This window comes from Lepidochelys kempii, chromosome 1, assembly GCF_965140265.1.
Source record: "Lepidochelys kempii isolate rLepKem1 chromosome 1, rLepKem1.hap2, whole genome shotgun sequence".
NCBI classification, from domain to species: domain Eukaryota; kingdom Metazoa; phylum Chordata; order Testudines; family Cheloniidae; genus Lepidochelys; species Lepidochelys kempii.
In genome coordinates, this window is record NC_133256.1 from 267,891,810 (window position 1) to 267,897,809 (window position 6,000).

The window sequence follows — 6,000 nt, forward strand, 5'->3', positions numbered from 1 at the left end:
TCTGAGCCCACTGCCCATAGCTGATAGCCCATGTCCCTCCCCCGCTGCCTGGGACTTGCCTAAGCCCCTCCTGCTCCCGGTGCAAGGCTGGTCTGAGCCCTGCCACCGGGGGCTGGGCTGACAGCCCGAGGCCTGGCCCCTGGCACTGCGGTTGCCCCCCGAACGTTCCTCCCCCCCTTTTTTGGCAAAACTGGGAATTTTGTCCCATTTATGCTTGCCAGCGATGATCAGTCAGCAAGAGCAAATGGGAACAAATACCCAGTTTTGCCAAAAAAATCAGGATGTCTGGGACAGAGCTTAAAAAAGCTACTGTCCCGGGCAAAACAGGACATATGGTCACTCTGCCATTGACTTCAAGGGGGGCAAAATCAAACACCATGTCTGTCTCAGCTGTCTGAAAGGTTGCTTACCCCTGCCCTCAGCTACAGAACAGTGCACGTTTTATTAGTGAGGGAGGCATTTGTGTAGCACTGACTTCATGTACTGGACTCCAGCCTCTGCTGTACCCTGTGTTTGCGGGGCACAGCAGAGGAGGGGAGCCACAAAAGAGCCCGTGTGGTGCCCTGATCCTGAACACAACCAGGAACCAGTTCAGCCCGCAGCCGACTTTAGAGCAGCCCTGGGGCTGCTCTGAAATATGTTCCACATTCAGCAGCTTCCAAGGGTCCGTCGGTCAGCTGGTGATTGCTAGAGGACAGTGTGTTCTGGCCATGTCCCTTCCTCCTCCTAGCATGCTCTGTACACCAGAACTGAAAGGGGGTGGCATGGGGCAGCTATCCCCCAGCTTTATATCACCTAAGGAGCTCCCCTGCCCCTGATGAATTACCCATTTGGATGTTCAGTCCCAGCTAAATGGCCCCTTTGTGCCATGGGAATTGTAGGAAGAATCCACAACAGGGCTCAGGATTGAGCCCACTGGGTGAGCTTCTGAAATAAACATGATTCTTGTCCCTCTGACCCATCACTCACAATGGAGGAACATGATCTGCCATTTGCAATGGAAAATTACAGGCATGTTTTAATATAATTACATTAGTGGGCTAAATCTTCTGGGATGTGACCATGTTACTGAAAATGACGGATCATTTGGCACTACAAAACTGTCTAAATATAAATCCAAGCTGGGTCTGGCAAAACATAACTTTGGAACAAATATCTACAGTGTATTTTTAAAATAATTTATTTTTAGTTATCCTATTTACTTCCATATCAACAGTGGCTAGTTTAAAAATCTCAAAAATGTCCAGTGGCTGCTCCCACAGCAGCCGATAAGCAGCTAAGGATGTCGTCAGTCTCTAGGGTTTCTCTGCTGGTGTGTTGATTTTTCAATGACAATGCGTTCTAAAATCTAACCTTGCCCAGAGGTCAAAGCTACGCACAGCTTCTTTCCCACAGTTCAGCATGAAAATATTTATGAATGCACTTAATTGCTTCCAGGAAGGGGAGGGCTGCCCTGAGAAAAACAGGCTGAAAGATGTACTATATATGGAAAAACTTCATGACATATTGAAAATATTACCATGATCTAGAGATGAGAGCACCAAGATTTCTATTTTCTTGGCCCACCTCTGCCATTAACATGCTGTGTGACTTTTGACAACTGCCTTGTTCTGCCTCTCTATCACTTAAGTGCCCATCTATATAATAATAATCCTTAGCCATTTCAGAGATGTGTTGTTAGGCTCAGTTCACACATGTAAACAGCGAAATACCACACTGTACCTGCTTTGCAGCAATCCATAGTTTAAGCCATTTCCAGTATTTTCTTGGATACTTTCTCAATATTCCAGAAGAACAAGCAGAAAACATAATTAGGAAGGCAGCAATCCCCAGTGGCCTCTTTGACGCTTAGCTGCGCTGCCTCACATCAGTTTTAGTTTCTTCTCAACAAACTATGACGTTATTCCAACCCTCCATGTTGCCCCCGCATTTACAGTATTTTCTTCTTAAAGTGGACTCTCAGTAATACATATTTAATGCTTAAGCACACTTAATTCTTAAATACAAGGCCGGAATTTTAAATCAGTTCTCTTCATTTTGGAAGTCTTGCTGCCAGTTGTCACTTTAACACATCAACTCTTGACGGAGGGAGGTGGGGAAATATTTTCTGAAACTGAGACTCAACACAAGCTCCATGAATTGATTAGCTGTGTGCATGAGTAGGAATGCAGCCCTCACCTTTACTTGGAGATTAAACACATCAAGCCTAAAAGCCAGCTAGCCCCTTCCAGCCCAGGGTTTGGGACTCCTTGTGTGTTTCAGAACACCACACAGCCAAGGGAGAGATCAAGATAAAGTAACCGTTCACTAGACTGACAAGTTCTGGTGTTTAACGATAAAGATTGCTGTCTCCATCACCCAGCTCAGTGTGTATGCACCATGCCCATGTATCATCTCTATATGGGTCAGATATGCATATCTTTCAAATATGCTGCTGTAGAAAAATTATACAGAGCTGCCATTGATAGGCTCTGGTTCTCCTCTCATTGGCGTAAATCAGGAGTAACTAAAGACCAGATCCTCGAACTAAGGTGCTTATGTAGCCCCCATTAATGTAAAATTTGAGCACTTCCCAATCATTATTTCTCTTTATCTGCATATGACCCATGTGAGGTAGGCTAGTACCATTTTACAGATTGGAAACTGAGGCACAGAGATGCTAACGTTGGGACTCCACAAAGGTACTTACATTTAGGTGCCCAAGTCCCAGTTTTGACTCCACCGTGATCAACAAAACTCCCTCCAAACCCTATAGGTGCCTAAACTCACTCAAGGCCTAAGCTCGAGCAGGAAGAGTTCCCTAGGCGTCTAGGTTTTTCTTCGTTGAGTGCTTGTTCACGTCCATTCCAATCAGGTGTGCGCGCGTGCATGGCCACCAGAAACTCTTCCCCAGCAGCATCCGTTGGGTCAGCCTAGGCGCCCCCTGGAGTCGCGTCTTCATGGTGCTCAAAGTAGAGCCCTGCCGACCCCTCACTCCAACAGAGGAGTAGGAGGGTGGGTATTGGAATGGACATGAACAACACATCTTGAAGAACAACACTTACGAGAAGATGAGTAACCGTTTTTTCTTCTTCGAGTGCTTGTTCATGTCCATTCCAATCAGGTGACTCACAAGCCTAAGTTCAGGGGGTGGGGTCGGAGTTGTCCACTGATTGGAGCACTGGTCTTCCAAAGGCTGCATCGTCTCTGGCCTGCTAGGTGATCGCATAGTGTGTTGTGAAAGTGTGTATGGAGGACCACGTCGCTGCTCTGCATATTTTCTGGGTGGGAACCTGCACCAGGAACGCCGTTGAAGGGGCCTGAGCTCTGCTGGAGTGCGCAGTGATTGGGGGAACAGGCACAGCTGCCAGGTTATAACACTCTTGGATGGAGGAGGTGATCCACAACGAAATTCGTTGAGAGGAGACTGGAAGACCTTTCATCCTATCCGCCACTGCCACAACCAGTTCAATGGACTTCCAGAACAGTTTCGTTCTTTCAATGTAGAAGGCCAGCACTCTGCGGACGGCCAACAAGTGAAGCCTCTGTTCCCTGCCTCTTGAGTGCAGCTTAGGATAGAACACTGGGAGGAAAATGTCCTGGTTGATGTGAAACTGGGAGACAACCTTTGGGATGAAAGCCGGGTGAGACCTGACCTGAACTTTGTCCTTATAGAACACAGTGTAAGGAGGTTCTGATGTTAGGGTCTTGAGCTCAGACACCCTCCTGGCTGAGGTTATCGCTACTAGAAACACCACCTTGTATGAGAGACAGAGCAGAGATCACGTTGCCAATGGTTCGAAGGGCGGACCCAGGAGTCTGGAAAGGACCAGGTTGATCCCAGGCTGGGACAGGCTGTCGGACATGTGGGTATAGCCTGTTGAGACCTTTAAGGAAATGGCTGACCATAGGGTTAGCAAAGATTGACTGGCCCTCTGTGCCTGGGTGGAAGGCTGAAATGGCAGCCAACTGGACCCTTATTGAGGACATGGCCAACCCCTGCTGCTTGAGATGGAGAAAGTTTCCGGCTGCTGTGCACGCAGCACGCACACGACTGATTGGAATGGACATGAACAACGCATCTCGAAGAACAAGAGTTACGAGAAGGTGAGTAACCGTTTCTTTCCTCAGCGCATGGGCACTGCTGCCTCCCTCTAGGCATGTGGGCCCCTCTCTCCTGCTTAAACCCCAGAAGTATTCACAAACCGGGGAAGACAGGTGTTCGTCCACCTAAGCTGCATGTAAGGATTGATAGAGTAGGTGGCCTTTGAGTACACCTGAGAGGTTGCAGCTCCCTATTCAAATTCCTTCTCCTCATCAGGCAAAGGGGGGTCCTCCCGCATCCCAGGTAAGAACCCAAACCTCTGGGCTACAGGTTATAAGGGATTCCAATTCTGCCACCCTCCCACCCTGGCAGCTGTTTTGTTTTGGGCCCCACACATGCCTTAAGCAGCCAAATGCCTATCTTGCCCAGTTCATGGAACCCAACTAGAGGTAGGTGCTTCCTTGCAGCCCGCACTCAGGCCCCTATCTCTGAGGCACGGGCAAGGCGTAGCATGCACAGCACACCCCTCTCGTTGGCATCGCCCACTGGTTAGCTTAGGTGGCTCTGTGCCTAGCGTGCTGGCTTTGTGAAGCGCAGTCGAAGGTGCCTCTCTCCCCATTGGTTGTGGAGGGAGCCTAGGCACCAACTCGGCGTTGTGGATCTGGGCCAAAGTGGCTTGCCCAGGTCACACAGGAAGTCTGCAGCAGAACAGGGAGTTGAATCCTTAGCTCCTGATTCCCAGGCTAGTGGTCTACCCTGCAGGGCCATCCCTAGCTATTCTGGGGCCCTACGCAGCCCCCACGTTGTGACCTATCCAAGATCACACGCAGCTCTGTGGCAGAGAGGGAACAGAATCGAGATCTCCTGCCTCTCAGTCCAGTGCCATAGACTCTAAACCCCGCTGCATCTCTCCCTGACTTTGGAATACTGGAATTCACTTGGGCTACCAGCCAAATATTTACTTGGTCAAAAGTACCCGGTCTGTAATTTCCAGAGATTATATCCTTCCTGTTCCTCAGTTTCCCTTGCTACAAAATGAGGAGAATAAGGCTTATCCACCTTTGTAAAGTGCTGTGAGATCTACAGATAAGAAGAACTGTATAGATGCCAAGCATTATATCATTATTACTATGCAGTCCATTCTTCACCTTTACTCTGTACTAGTGACTGTTTAACTTGGACCCGTTAAAAGCAATAACCACCAAATTCTTTTAAGCAAAAAGCATTTATACTTGGATAATGGCCACAAAGTGCCAACTGCTTGGTTGCCAAATGCCTGAAGGAAACCACTAGAATTTTTCCACCCACAGACCTATTATGAAACTGACAACGTCTTGCTCCATGCAATTCCCATTAATTTTACTGCTGGGCTTAAAGATTTATGACAGCTTTGTTGGACACTCACGTTAGACAGGTATTGTTACATGCCAGTTGAACCCATGGAGCAGCAAAGTGTTGCTCTCCACAAATGACTGTATCCCAGTCAAGTCACAGCAGCTCTGGAAGTGTCACCTGCGTGGGTATAAGCAAATAATAGGTTATAATAATACAAAATCCCATTCTTGCTCTCAGCCCTTAGGGAAGTCACACTACATTCCAAAGAACGGGAATCAGAATTACGCAGCAGTAAGGACACTTTCTCAAACAGTATATGAACTTAATCCCTGAAAATACTTTAATGCCTGTCGGATCATCTACACTATGTGTGTATTCTGCCTTCATATAAACAGCACCATCCAGGATTTGGAAAAAGTCAAACATGTATTCTGTACATGATCCTGGCACACAGAAGACATGGCCACTGGGAAAAACAAACTCTCACGCATCTTCATTTCATAATCTGCAATATTATTTGTTTAAAAATATTAAAATGGTATCAAATAGGAAGAAAATGAATACATACAAATAAAAAATGGTTGTGCAAGTGTCTTCACCTCTGCAGCTCTTGCCATATTAAACAGCCTTCTGGTATCTGT